Genomic DNA, 15,718 nt, shown 5'->3' on the forward strand with positions numbered 1-15,718 from the left:
TTACTAACCCTAGCTTTTGGGAGTACTTGGTCCATTCTTCCAGGATCCAAGTCACCCTGTCCTTTTTGCTTTTTGGCCTGAGCCCTGGTTAAAGCAAAAATATGCCCTGGAATGCCCAGCATTGCTGCATGAGCCTCCAACTCCACATCTGACCAAGCTGATGTCTCTAAATCATTCCCTAGTAGACAGTCTACAGGTAAAACTGAGGCAACCACAACTTTCTTTGGACCAGTAACCCCTCCCCCCAGTTGAGATTTACAACAGCCATGGGGTGGCTAAGTGTGTTGTTATAAGCATCAGTCACTTGGTACTGGTGACCAAGTAGGTGTTGTTGAGGGTGGACCAGTTTCTCTATTACCATGGTAACACTGGCACCTGTGTCCCTGTAGGCCTGAACCTCAACACCATTTATTAGCGGTAGTTGCTTGTACTTATCCATATTAAGGGGACAAGCAACCAAGGTGGCTAAATCAATAGCCCCCTCAGAGACTAACACAGCCTCTGTGGTCTCCCTAACAAGACCAACCCCAACTAAGTTACCAAAAGTGAGCCCACCTACTCCCTTGGATTGGCTATTAGTAGGTTTGCTCCCACCACCACTGCTAATACTAGGGGCACTAGGTGTAGCAGCAGGGGTTGTAGTGGTAGGAGGCTTGGTGCTTTTCTTTGGACAACTGGGATCTGTTGTCCAATGGCCTTTTATTTTACATAAATAGCACCATGGTTTCATTTCTTTGTTTTGATTTGAAGAGGATTTGGGCCCACCACCCCCACCAGAATGTTTTTGTGGGCCTGATGAAGACTCATTTTTAGATTTGTCCCCACCCTTGTCAGAAGACTTACCATACTTCTTCTTGCCATCCTTGTCACCCCCTGTATGAACTTTTCTGTTCACCCTTGTTCTGACCCATTTGTCTGCCTTCTTTCCGAGTTCTTGGGGAGAGGTCCGATCAGAGTCTACCAGGTACTGGTGCAACAAATCAGACACACAATTATTAAGTATATGCTCTCTCAGGATTAAGTTATACAGGCTTTCATAGTCAGAAACTTTACTGCCATGTAACCACCCCTCCAAGGCCTTCACTGAATGGTCAACAAAGTCTACCCAGTCTTGTGAAGACTCCTTTTTGGTTTCTCTGAACTTCATCCTGTACTGTTCAGTGGTTAAGCCATAACCATCTAGGAGTGCATTCTTAAGAACTGTAAAATTATTGGCATCACTTTCCTTTACAGTAAGGAGCCTATCCCTACCCTTTCCACTGAAAGATAGCCATAGGATAGCAGCCCACTGCCTTTGAGGGACCTCCTGTACAACACAGACCCTCTCAAGTGCAGCAAACCACTTGTTAATGTCATCCCCCTCCTTGTAAGGGGGAACTATCTTGTGCAGATTCCTAGAATCATGCTCTTTTGCAGGATGACTATTGGGAATACTGCTGCTGCCACCATGGGGTCCTAACCCCAACCTCTGCCTTTCTTTTTCCAAATCTAAGGTCTGCCTATCTAAATCCAGCTGTTGCTTCTTGAGCTTCAGCCTGGATTCTTCCACTCTCAATCTATTGAGTTCCCTTTCTAACATTCTGTCTTCAGGGAGGGTGGGTTGGGCATGCCTTGACACAAGAATGGTGTGAATGAACAGAGGGAGACCTGTCCCTAACAGATGGCACTCTAACATTCTGGCCTATAGAAGTCACACTCCTACTATGATGAGAGGTAACACTCTTACTGTGATGAGATGTCACATTAGTACCAGCTATGCTAGGTGGCCTGCTAAGGGGCAGGTTGGGAAAGTTTCCTTCTAACTCTCTTACTAGGGGTGCCCCAGAATCAGAGTGGGAACCATCAGCTAATTTCTCACCAGAAGTGCCAACAAAGGTCTTATCTTGTTCAACTAGCATGTTAACTAATAGTTCTCTAGAGGGATTCTTCCCTACCCCTAAACCTCTTTCTACACAGAGACTCCTTGCTGCCTTCCAGCTAAGGCGGTCATAAGCAGTCTTGGCCAGATCCAGAGTTTGACCTGTACCAGACATAATAGAAAAGGTTTAAGGGACAGAAAAAGAAAGAAAAAGTTTTCAGAACTTTTTAAAGGACAGAAAAAAACTTTTAAAACGTTTTAAGAACTTTTTTGAAAGTTTAGAGGTACTTTTCAGCACTTAGTAAAGAAGTGAGAGAAGAAAAGCAAAACTTTTTGGTTAGGTGTACATACACTGAACTTGTTTTGTATATTTTTCTCTTATGAAAAGTACAATGACAAAAGTGGTAAGTAGTTGCAAAGTACTTATCCCACCGCTGCACAACCAATGTAGGAGGCTGGACTGGCTTGTAGTGAGTACCAAGGGGTACTTACACCTTGCACCAGGCCCAGGTATCCCTTATTAGTGTAGAGGGGTGTCTAGCAGCTTAGGCTGATAGAAAAGGTAGCTTAGCAGAGCAGCTTAGGCTGAACTAGGAGACGAGTGAAGCTCCTACAGTACCACTAGTGTCATATGCACAATATCATAAGAAAACACAATACACAGATATACTAAAAATAAAGGTACTTTATTTTTATGACAATATGCCAAAGTATCTCAGTGAGTACCCTCAGTATGAGGATAGCAAATATACACAAGATATATGTACACAATACCAAAATATGCAGTAATAGCAATAGAAAACAGTACAAACAATGTATAGTCACAATAGAATGCAATGGGGGCACATAGGGATAGGGGCAACACAAACCATATACTCTAGAAGTGGAATGCGAACCACAAATGGACCCCAAACCTATGTGACCTTGTAGAGGGTCGCTGGGACTGTAAGAAAACAGTGAGGGTTAGAAAAATAGCCCACCCCAAGACCCTGAAAAGTGGGTGCAAAGTGCACCTAAGTTCCCCAAAGAGCACAGAAGTCATGATAGGGGAATTCTGCCAGAAACAACAACACCAGCAATGCAACAACGATGGATTTCCTGATGAGAGTACCTGTGGAACAAGGGGAACAAGTCCAAGAGTCACGATCAAGTCGGGAGTGGGCAAATGCCCAGGAAATGCCAGCTGTGGGTGCAAAGAAGCTGCCACCAGATGGTAGAAGCTGAGGATTCTGCAGGAACGACAAGGGCTAGAAACTTCCCCTTTGGAGGATGGATGTCCCACGTCGTGAAGAGTCATGCAGAAGTGTGTCCGTGCAGAAAGACCGCCAACAAGCCTTGCTAGCTGCAAAGGTTGCGGTTAGGGTTTTTGGATGTTGCTGTGGCCCAGGAGGGACCAGGATGTCGCCAATTGCGTGAGACGACAGAGGGGGCACCCAGCAAGAGAAGAAGCCCACTCAGAAGCAAGCAGCACCCGCAGAAGTGCCGGAACAGGCACTACAAAGTAGAGTGAACTGGAGCTCACCCGAAGTTGCACAAGAGGGTCCCACGAAGCCGGAGGACAACTCAGGAGGTCGTGCAATGCAGGTTAGAGTGCTGGGGACCCAGGCTTGGCTGTGCACAAAGGAAATCCTCGGTGAGTGCACAGGAGCCGGCGTAGCTGCAAAACACACGGTTCCCAGCAATGCAGTCTAGCATGGGGAGGCAAGGACTTACCTCCACCAAACTTGGACTGAAGAGTCACTGGACTGTGGGAGTCACTTGGACAGAGTTGCTGAGTTCAAGGGACCTCGCTCGTTGTGCTGAGAGGAGACCCAGAGGACCGGTGATGCAGTTCTTTGGTGCCTGCGGTTGCAGGGGGAAGATTCCGTCGACCCACTGGAGATTTCTTCGGAGCTTCTAGTGCAGAGAGGAGGCAGACTACCCCCACAGCATGCACCACCAGGAAAACAGTCAAGAAGGCGGTAGGATCAGCGTTACAAGGTCGCAGTAGTCGTCTTTGCTAGTTTGTTGCAGTTTTGCAGGCTTCCAGCGTGGTCAGCAGTCGATTCCTTGGCAGAAGGTGAAGAGAGAGATGCAGAGGAACTCTGATGAGCTCTTGCATTCGTTATCTAAGGAATTCCCCAAAGCAGAGACCCTAAATAGCCAGAAAAGGAGGTTTGGCTACCTAGGAGAGAGGATAGGCTAGCAACACCTGAAGGAGCCTATCAGAAGGAGTCTCTGACGTCACCTGCTGGCCCTGGCCACTCAGAGCAGTCCAGTGTGCCAGCAGCACCTCTGTTTCCAAGATGGCAGAGGTCTGGAGCACACTGGAGGAGCTCTGGGCACCTCCCAGGGGAGGTGTAGGTCAGGGGAGTGGTCACTCCCCTTTCCTTTGTCCAGTTTCGCGCCAGAGCAGGGCTGGGGATCCCTGAACCGGTGTAGACTGGCTTATGCAGAGATGGGCACCATCTGTGCCCATCAAAGCATTTCCAGAGGCTGGGGGAGGCTACTCCTCCCCAGCCCTGACACTTTATTCCAAAGGGAGAGGGTGTAACACCCTCTCTCTGAGGAAGTCCTTTGTTCTGCCTTCCTGGGCCAAGCCTGGCTGGACCCCAGGAGGGCAGAAACCTGTCTGAGGGGTTGGCAGCAGCAGCAGCTGCAGTGAAACCCCGGGAAAGGCAGTTTGGCTGTACCCGGGTCTGTGCTAGAGACCTGGGGAATCATGGGATTGTCTCCCCAATACCAGGATGGCATTGGTGGGGCAATTCCATGATCTCAGACATATTACATGGCCATATTCGGAGTTACCATTGTGAAGCTATACATAGGTAGTGACCTATGTATAGTGCACGCGTGAAATGGTGTCCCCGCACTCACAAAGTCCGGGGAATTGGCCCTGAACAATGTGGGGGTACCTTGGCTAGTGCAAGGGTGCCCACACACTAAGTAACTTAGCACCCAACCTTTACTAGGTAAAGGTTAGACATATAGGTGACTTATAAGTTACTTAAGTGCAGTGTAAAATGGCTGTGAAATAACGTGGACGTTATTTCACTCAGGCTGCAGTGGCAGGCCTGTGTAAGAATTGTCAGAGCTCCCTATGGGTGGCAAAATAAATGCTGCAGCCCATAGGGATCTCCTGGAACCCCAATACCCTGGGTACCTCAGTACCATATACTAGGGATTTATAAGGGTGTTCCAGTATGCCAATGTAAATTGGTTAAATTGGTCACTAGCCTGTTAGTGACAATTTGGAAAGAAATGAGAGAGCATAACCACTGAGGTTCTGATTAGCAGAGCCTCAGTGAGACAGTTAGTCATAACACAGGTAACACATACAGGGCACACTTATGAGCACTGGGGCCCTGGCTGGCAGGGTCCCAGTGACACATACAACTAAAACAACATATATACAGTGAAATATGGGGGTAACATGCCAGGCAAGATGGTACTTTCCTACACAACCCCCCCCAAACGAAGGACAATAAGACTAGCCATGACCTGATGTGTCTTCATTGTCTAAGTGGAAATATCTGGAGAGTCCATCTGCATTGGAGTGGGTACTCCCAGGTCTATGTTCCACTGTATAATCCATTCCCTGTAGGGATATGAACCACCTCAATAATTTAGGGTTTTCACCTTTCATTTGTTTTAGCCAAAGTAGAGGTTTGTGGTCTGTCTGAACAATGAAGTGAGTGCCAAACAGGTATGGCCTCAACTTCTTCAGTGCCCAGACCACAGCAAAGGCCTCCCTCTCTATGGCAGACCAACGCTTTTCTCTAGGGGTCAACCTCCTGCTGATAAAAGCAACAGGTTGATCCTGGCCCTCAGAACTAAGTTGTGATAAGACTGCCCCTACCCCTAATTCAGATGCATCAGTTTGGACAATGAATTTTTGGGAGTAACAGGGGCTTTTCAGGACAGGTGCAGAGCACATGGCCTGCTTCAGCTCCTCAAAAGCTTTCTGACAGCTAGCTGTCCACAATACCTTTTTAGGCATTTTCTTAGATGTGAGGTCATTAAGAGGGGCTGCAATGGAGCCATAGTTCTTTATGAACCTCCTGTAATACCCAGTGAAGCCTAAGAAGGCTCTCACCCGGGTCTGAGTTGTAGGGGGAACCCCATCTATAATAGTTTGGATTTTCCCCTGAAGTGGTGCAATCTGTTCTCCACCTACCAGGTGTCCCAGATAAACCACTTTCCCCTGCCCTATCTGGCACTTTGAAGCCTTCATAGTGAGGCCTGCCTTCTGCAGGGCCTCCAAAACTTTCCATAGGTGGACCAGGTGATCATCCCAGCTGGAGCTAAAGACAGCTATATCATCTAGATATGCTGCACTAAAAGCTTCCAGCCCTTGCAGGACTGTGTTCACCAACCTTTGAAAAGTGGCAGGTGCATTTTTCAATCCAAAAGGCATTACTGTGAATTGGTAATGGCCTCCAATGGTTGAAAATGCAGTTTTTGCTTTTGCATCCTCTGATAACTTGATCTGCCAATACCCTGCAGTCAAATCAAAGGTGCTTAGATACTTGGCAGATGCCAGTGTATCTATTAGCTCATCTGCCCTGGGTATAGGGTGAGCATCAGTTTTGGTTACCTGGTTGAGACCTCTATAGTCTACACAAAACCGCATTTCCTTCTTTCCATCCTTGGAATGAGGTTTTGGTACAAGTACCACAGGAGAGGCCCATGGACTTTCAGAGTGCTCAACCACTCCCAGTTCAAGCATTTTCTGCACTTCTTGCTTTATGCAGTCTCTGACATGGTCAGGCTGCCTATAGATCTTACTTTTGACAGGCAAGCTGTCTCCAGTATCTATAGTGTGCTCACACCAAGAAGTGGTGCCTGGCACAGTAGAGAAGAGTTCAGAAAACTGACCCAGGAGATTCATGCAGTGGTCTTTCTGCTCAGCAGTAAGACAATCTGCCAAAACTACACCTTCCACTAGAGCATCTTGTTCTGTGGAAGAGAAGAGATCAGGGAGAGGGTCACTCTCTTCTTCCTGTCCTTCATATGTTGCCATGAGCAGGGTGAGATCAGCCCTGTCATAGTAGGGTTTCAGGCGATTGACATGGAGCACCCTAAGGGGACTCCTGGCAGTGCCTAAGTCAACTAAGTAGGTGACTTCTCCCTTCTTTTCAACAATTATGTGGGGTCCACTCCATTTGTCTTGGAATACTCTTGGGGCCACAGGCTCCAAGACCCACACTTTCTGCCCTGGTTGGTACTGAACCAAAACAGCCTTCTGGTCATGCCATTGCTTTTGGAGCTCTTGGCTGGCCTGAAGGTTTTTACTGGCCTTTTTCATGTACTCAGCCATCCTAGATTTTAGGCCAAGTACATAGTCCACTATGTCTTGCTTTGGAGCTTTTAAAGGTTGTTCCCAACCCTCCTTAACAAGTGTTAGGGGACCTCTTACAGGGTGTCCAAATAGGAGTTCAAAGGGGCTGAAGCCCACTCCTTTTTGGGGTACCTCCCTGTAAGCAAAAAGGAGGCAAGGTAACAGGATATCCCATCTCCTGCGGAGTTTTTCAGGGAGTCCCATTATCATACCTTTGAGAGTTTTGTTAAATCTCTCCACCAGTCCATTTGTTTGTGGATGATAGGGTGTGGTGAACTTGTATGTCACACCACATTCCTTCCACATGGCCTTTAAGTAAGCAGACATAAAATTGCCACCTCTTTTGGGAAGCCCACCCTAGAAAAGATTCCCAGGAGGGCCTTTGCCACTGCAGGAGCTGTAGTGGTCCTTAGAGGAATTGCTTCAGGGTATCTGGTGGCATGGTCCACTACCACCAAGATAAACCTATTGCCTGAAGCAGTAGGAGGGTCAAGGGGGCCAACTATGTCAACCCCTACCCTTTCAAAGGGAACCCCAACCACAGGCAGTGGAAAAAGGGGTGCCTTTGGAGTGCCACATGTTTTGCCACTGGCTTGACAGGTTTCACAGGACTTACAAAATTATTTTGTGTCCTCTGACATTCTAGGCCAATGAAACAAGGGGACAAGTCTGTCCCAAGTTTTCATTTGCCCCAAATGTCCAGCTAAGGGAATGTCGTGGGCTAGAGTAAGGAGGAACTTTCTGTACTCCTGAGGAATCACCAATCTCCTGGCAGCTCCAGGTTTTGGATCCCTTGCTTGTCTGTGAGAGTCACTGACATCCCCTTTTGCTTGTTTGACAGCCTGCTGCCTTAGACCCTCTAGTGTGGGACAGGTATGCTGTGCCACACTCAGCTCCTCCCTGGCAGGCCCCCCTTCACCCAAAAGCTCAGCAGTGTCTGCTTCCAGCTCCTCTGGTGTAGGTTCTGCACAGGGTGGAAATTCTTCTTCCTCAGACATAGAATCCACTGTAGAGGGAGGGATAGTAGGTAGTGTTTTACCTTTACTAACCCTAGCTTTTGGGAGTACTTGGTCCATTCTTCCAGGATCCAAGTCACCCTGTCCTTTTTGCTTTTTGGCCTGAGCCCTGGTTAAAGCAAAAATATGCCCTGGAATGCCCAGCATTGCTGCATGAGCCTCCAACTCCACATCTGACCAAGCTGATGTCTCTAAATCATTCCCTAGTAGACAGTCTACAGGTAAAACTGAGGCAACCACAACTTTCTTTGGACCAGTAACCCCTCCCCCCAGTTGAGATTTACAACAGCCATGGGGTGGCTAAGTGTGTTGTTATAAGCATCAGTCACTTGGTACTGGTGACCAAGTAGGTGTTGTTGAGGGTGGACCAGTTTCTCTATTACCATGGTAACACTGGCACATGTGTCCCTGTAGGCCTGAACCTCAACACCATTTATTAGTGGTAGTTGCTTCTACTTATCCATATTAAGGGGACAAGCAACCAAGGTGGCTAAATCAATAGCCCCCTCAGAGACTAACACAGCCTCTGTGGTCTCCCTAACAAGACCAACCCCAACTAAGTTACCAAACGTGAGCCCATCTACTCCCTTGGATTGGCTATTAGTAGGTTTGCTCCCACCACCACTGCTAATACTAGGGGCACTAGGTGTAGCAGCAGGGGTTGTAGTGGTAGGAGGCTTGGTGCTTTTCTTTGGACAACTGGGATCTGTTGTCCAATGGCCTTTTATTTTACATAAATAGCACCATGGTTTCTTTTCTTTGTTTTGATTTGAAGAGGATTTGGGCCCACCACCCCCACCAGAATGTTTTTGTGGGCCTGATGAAGACTCATTTTTAGATTTGTCCCCACCCTTGTCAGAAGACTTACCATACTTCTTCTTGCCATCCTTGTCACCCCCTGTATGAACTTTTCTGTTCACCCTTGTTCTGACCCATTTGTCTGCCTTCTTTCCCAATTCTTGGGGAGAGGTCCGATCAGAGTCTACCAGGTACTGGTGCAACAAATCAGACACACAATTATTAAGTATATGCTCTCTCAGGATTAAGTTATACAGGCTTTCATAGTCAGAAACTTTACTGCCATGTAACCACCCCTCCAAGGCCTTCACTGAATGGTCAACAAAGTCTACCCAGTCTTGTGAAGACTCCTTTTTGGTTTCTCTGAACTTCATCCTGTACTGTTCAGTGGTTAAGCCATAACCATCTAGGAGTGCATTCTTAAGAACTGTAAAATTATTGGCATCACTTTCCTTTACAGTAAGGAGCCTATCCCTACCCTTTCCACTGAAAGATAGCCATAGGATAGCAGCCCACTGCCTTTGAGGGACCTCCTGTACAACACAGACCCTCTCAAGTGCAGCAAACCACTTGTTAATGTCATCCCCCTCCTTGTAAGGGGGAACTATCTTGTGCAGATTCCTAGAATCATGCTCTTTTGCAGGATGACTATTGGGAATACTGCTGCTGCCACCATGGGGTCCTAACCCCAACCTCTGCCTTTCTTTTTCCAAATCTAAGGTCTGCCTATCTAAATCCAGCTGTTGCTTCTTGAGCTTCAGCCTGGATTCTTCCACTCTCAATCTATTGTGTTCCCTTTCTAACCTTCTGTCTTCAGGGAGGGTGGGTTGGGCATGCCTTGACACAGAAGAATGGTGTGAATGAACAGAGGGAGACCTGTCCCTAACAGATGGCACTCTAACATTCTGGCCTATAGAAGTCACACTCCTACTATGATGAGAGGTAACACTCTTACTGTGATGAGAAGTCACATTAGTACCAGCTATGCTAGGTGGCCTGCTAAGGGGCAGGTTGGGAAAGTTTCCTTCTAACTCTCTTACTAGGGGTGCCCCAGAATCAGAGTGGGAACCATCAGCTAATTTCTCACCAGAAGTGCCAACAAAGGTCTTATCTTGTTCAACTAGCATGTTAACTAATAGTTCTCTAGAGGGATTCTTCCCTACCCCTAAACCTCTTTCTACACAGAGACTCCTTGCTGCCTTCCAGCTAAGGTGGTCATAAGCAGTCTTGGCCAGATCCAGAGTTTGACCTGTACCAGACATAATAGAAAAGGTTTAGGGGACAGAAAAAGAAAGAACAAGTTTTCAGAACTTTTTAAAGGACAGAAAAAAACTTTTAAAACGTTTTAAGAACTTTTTTGAAAGTTTAGAGGTACTTTTCAGCACTTAGTAAAGAAGTGAGAGAAGAAAAGCAAAACTTTTTGGTTAGGTGTACATACACTGAACTTGTTTTGTATATTTTTCTCTTATGAAAAGTACAATGACAAAAGTGGTAAGTAGTTGCAAAGTACTTATCCCACCGCTGCACAACCAATGTAGGAGGCTGGACTGGCTTGTAGTGAGTACCAAGGGGTACTTACACCTTGCACCAGGCCCAGGTATCCCTTATGAGTGTAGAGGGGTGTCTAGCAGCTTAGGCTGATAGAAAAGGTAGCTTAGCAGAGCAGCTTAGGCTGAACTAGGAGACGAGTGAAGCTCCTACAGTACCACTAGTGTCATATGCACAATATCATAAGAAAACACAATACACAGATATACTAAAAATAAAGGTACTTTATTTTTATGACAATATGCCAAAGTATCTCAGTGAGTACCTTCAGTATGAGGATAGCAAATATACACAAGATATATGTACACAATACCAAAATATGCAGTAATAGCAATAGAAAACAGTACAAACAATGTATAGTCACAATAGAATGCAATGGGGGCACATAGGGATAGGGGCAACACAAACCATATACTCTAGAAGTGGAATGCGAACCACAAATGGACCCCAAACCTATGTGACCTTGTAGAGGGTCGCTGGGACTGTAAGAAAACAGTGAGGGTTAGAAAAATAGCCCACCCCAAGACCCTGAAAAGTGGGTGCAAAGTGCACCTAAGTTCCCCAAAGAGCACAGAAGTCATGATAGGGGAATTCTGCCAGAAACAACAACACCAGCAATGCAACAACGATGGATTTCCTGACGAGAGTACCTGTGGAACAAGGGGACCAAGTCCAAGAGTCACGATCAAGTCGGGAGTGGGCAGATGCCCAGGAAATGCCAGCTGTGGGTGCTAAGAAGCTGCCACCAGATGGTAGAAGCTGAGGATTCTGCAGGAACGACAAGGGCTAGAAACGTCCCCTTTGGAGGATGGATGTCCCACGTCGTGAAGAGTCATGCAGAAGTGTTTCCGTGCAGAAAGACCGCCAACAAGCCTTGCTAGCTGCAAAGGTTGCGGTTAGGGTTTTTGGATGTTGCTGTGGCCCAGGAGGGACCAGGATGTCGCCAATTGCGTGAGACGACAGAGGGGGCACCCAGCAAGAGAAGAAGCCCACTCAGAAGCAAGCAGCACCCGCAGAAGTGCCGGAACAGGCACTACAAAGTGGAGTGAACCGGAGCTCACCCGAAGTTGCACAAGAGGGTCCCACGAAGCCGGAGGACAACTCAGGAGGTCGTGCAATGCAGGTTAGAGTGCCGGGGACCCAGGTTTGGCTGTGCACAAAGGAAATCCTCGGTGAGTGCACAGGAGCCGGAGTAGCTGCAAAACACGCGGTTCCCAGCAATGCAGTCTAGGGTGGGGAGGCAAGGACTTACCTCCAACAAACTTGGACTGAAGAGTCACTGGACTGTGGGAGCCACTTGGACAGAGTTGCTGAGTTCAAGGACCTCGCTCGTCATGCTGAGAGGAGACCCAGAGGACCGGTGATGCAGTTCTTTGGTGCCTGTGGTTGCAGGGGGAAGATTCTGTCGACCCACGGGAGATTTCTTCAGAGCTTCTAGTGCAGAGAGGAGGCAGACTACCCCCACAGCATGCACCACCAGGAAAACAGTCGAGAAGGCGGCAGGATCAGCGTTACAAGGTCGCAGTAGTCGTCTTTGCTACTTTGTTGCAGTTTTGCAGGCTTCCAGTGCGGTCAGCAGTCGATTCCTTGGCAGAAGGTGAAGAGAGAGATGCAGAGGAACTCTGATGAGCTCTTGCATTCGTTATCTAAGGCTGAGGGATCCCTGAACCGGTGTAGACTGGCTTATGCAGAGATGGGCACCATCTGTGCCCATCAAAGCATTTCCAGAGGCTGGGGGAGGCTACTTCTCCCCAGCCCTGACACCTTATTCCAAAGGGACTGGCTGGACCCCAGGAGGGCAGAAACCTGTCTGAGGGGTTGGCAGCAGCAGCAGCTGCAGTGAAACCCCGGGAAAGGCAGTTTGGCAGTACCCAGGTCTGTGCTAGAGATCCGGGGAATCATGGGATTGTCTCCCCAATACCAGGATGGCATTGGTGGGGCAATTCCATGATCTTAGACATGTTACATGGCCATATTCGGAGTTACCATTGTGAAGCTATACATAGGTAGTGACCTATGTATAGTGCACGTGTGAAATGGTGTCCCCGCACTCACAAAGTCCGGGGAATTGACCCTGAACAATGTGGGGGTACCTTGGCTAGTGCCAGGGTGCCCACACACTAAGTAACGTAGCACCCAACCTTTACTAGGTAAAGGTTAGACATATAGGTGACTTATAAGTTACTTAAGTGCAGTGTTAAATGGCTGTGAAATAACGTGGATGTTATTTCACTCAGGCTGCAGTGGCAGGCCTGTGTAAGAATTGTCAGAGCTCCCTATGGGTGGCAAAAGAAATGCTGCAGCCCATAGGGATCTCCTGGAACCCCAATACCCTGGGTACCTCAGTACCATATACTAGGGATTTATAAGGGTGTTCCAGTATGCCAATGTAAATTGGTTAAATTGGTCACTAGCCTGTTAGTGACAATTTGGAAAGAAATGAGAGAGCATAACCACTGAGGTTCTGATTAGCAGAGCCTCAGTGAGACAGTTAGTCATAACACAGGTAACACATACAGGGCACACTTATGAGCACTGGGGCCTTGGCTGGCAGGGTCCCAGTGACACATACAACTAAAACAACATATATACAGTGAAATATGGGGGTAACATGCCAGGCAAGATAGTACTTTCCTACAGGTACTGTGAGCCAGGCGACACTTCACAATTGCTCACAATAAAGTGCAACATTTGCACAAAATCACGTTACTGCAACACTACGAATTCCACTTAAACGCGCACAGAGTATGAAGGCAGACACTGTGTGATTGATGTTACTAATTACTGAGTTTTTTTTATTAAATTAAATGGATGAAGGACCCCTTCTTAGGCGACATGTGTTCCTTGTGTCTCAGAGGCTTGGTCCTGACCTCCGAGTCCTTATATCAATCATCTATATGCAGGGCCACTGGAATTATGCGATTGTGTGGCCGCAGCACTTTTTACATAATTATAGATTTGCCACTTTTGCCGCATAATCCACCATCTGGTGCATAACGTGCAGATTTGAACTTAAGAAAAAGGTTTCTAGCTCAATTCTTCCAAACGTTAACAAAAATACAGCAACAGGTGTTGCCGTGCAGTGAAAAGCCCTTTGCAAACCTGGACTTGTCACCTTTTTTGTTGCTTAGTGCAATATTTGGGTATTAGCCTGGTACTAAGAAGGTGCAACCAATGCCCAGAGAAGGATTACCAAATTTAAAAAAAATGAAATAATGAATACTACTACAAAATGTGCTGCATTGTGCAGCATAATTTGCCTTTATCGCTGCTTAATTTACTCAACCCTGCTGCATAATTTAGGACTCGATGGTTATGAGAAAAGCCATCAACAAATTTGGAATTTCAATTCCTGTCAAAACAAGATGAAAGGCAGTCCAGATCCATGTTACCTAGAAACTATAGGATAAGGATTAAAAGCCCTATCAGAACTACCAATTACAAATTAACATCGATTGAGAAAAGCCTGGTTGACACATACACTTTATGGCCTGGACAATGCGTTTGGTGTTTTTGTAATCAAGTTGTACAGATATCTAAATTGCTAGATACTTCCTTGTCTACCAGAACAGAAATAACACAAATCTCCTGGTTCAAAACAATATAAATAGGCAACAAATATGCTCAATGATCAATAAACATGCCTAAGATAGAATGAGTACTGACAGACACACATGGCACAACCACAAATGAGATCAACCTTAGCACTTTGACGTCTGTGCTGATGTGTGAAGTAAGCTTTGAGATTAGGCCCTGCTTGTTTTGGCCTCTGATGAGCCACAGTTATTGCAGCAGCCAGGCTCCACCTGAGCTGATCTGACCCCATGGATTTGCAGTGCTGCATGCTTTAATAGAGATTTTGATCATAACGTCTTCTTTCTTGCCCACCACCATCTTGCTTTCAGCAAGGGTCATGCTAGCCGAGAACAAGGTGCTACCAGGGCAAGAGGGTGGCAACAGGTGTTCTTGGCTGAGCAGGCATCATTAGGGTTGTGGGACACGAATCCCCAAATAATGCAGTGTTGCTCCTGATCAGCCCTTAGTGCAATGCTTCAGGGAGGCATGGTGGGTAGCCCAAGGATGACTCTGACTCCCCCTATATATTAACTTCTTGACCTGTGACATAGGACGTTCTGCCCGACCATAAAGCACAAAGTTTTTGCAGTTTAATATTGACACTTCTCTTTTTCAACACAGTTGTATGTAAGCTCTCTCATATATTGACAGCGGTGGCAATGTAGTATTCTGAAGCTCTGAAACTGACAATAGTATACCTGGGAGGGTAAACTCTAAAGGGGATACCGCTGAGATGCCACTGGAAATGGTGAAGACTTTTAGATGAACACCATGTCCTTCAGGTTTTATCTTTCTTCCAATTCCTTTAGTGTGTCTTGCTTTGTAGGACTGTTGCTGTTTTTTAGCAGGCCTGAAGTTGCGTCGTGTTTCAGAGATAACTTTTGTGGTTTATCTTAGGAAGAAAAAAAATAATTGTGCAAGCCCTTGAAGACATTCGTTATGCAGTGACCTCTTTCTGGATGACCTGGCATTTAATTGATTAACTTTTTTTGGTATTAGTCTTCACGACCTTAGTTTTCTGACAGTCATTGTGAAATAAGTAGGTAGCTCACTACTGGAGACAGGGGTTTGAATAGATCAGAGTACTTCTAGAGTAATAAATAAATAGATAAGTAAATACATAGTCAGGGATTATATGTGCAAGGAATATAGTAATGGGTATAAGAATATGAGAAGAAAATTTGTATTGTATAAACACAGACTTTCAGCACTTCCCTGCTCTACTGCATCTAGCTCACCCCAAACCTCAGTTTACTACTAGGATTACCCAAACAACCCTGCTAAATTCTCCCTCATTTATCTCCCCTTTGACTCATCCAAAACCCTGTCTACTAGTATGATCCCACTAACCACTTTCCACAGACTCTTCCCTCCTCCATCTCTCCTTTACTCATCCCAAGCCTCATCCTATTACTATAAACTCCCAATTAACACTTCTGGATTCTTCCCTCCTCTATCCCTCCCTTACTCTAGTCAATCCAACTAACAAACTCACATATCCTCAGTTCAAATTAACTCATACTAATACTGCACTCATATTTCCCTATACTAAAACACCACTAATTCCTCTTGGTTTCTAGAGTAGCGTGCTACTCGCTGAAA

Source organism: Pleurodeles waltl, chromosome 11 (assembly GCF_031143425.1).
Source record: "Pleurodeles waltl isolate 20211129_DDA chromosome 11, aPleWal1.hap1.20221129, whole genome shotgun sequence".
Classification (NCBI taxonomy): Eukaryota; Metazoa; Chordata; class Amphibia; order Caudata; family Salamandridae; genus Pleurodeles; species Pleurodeles waltl.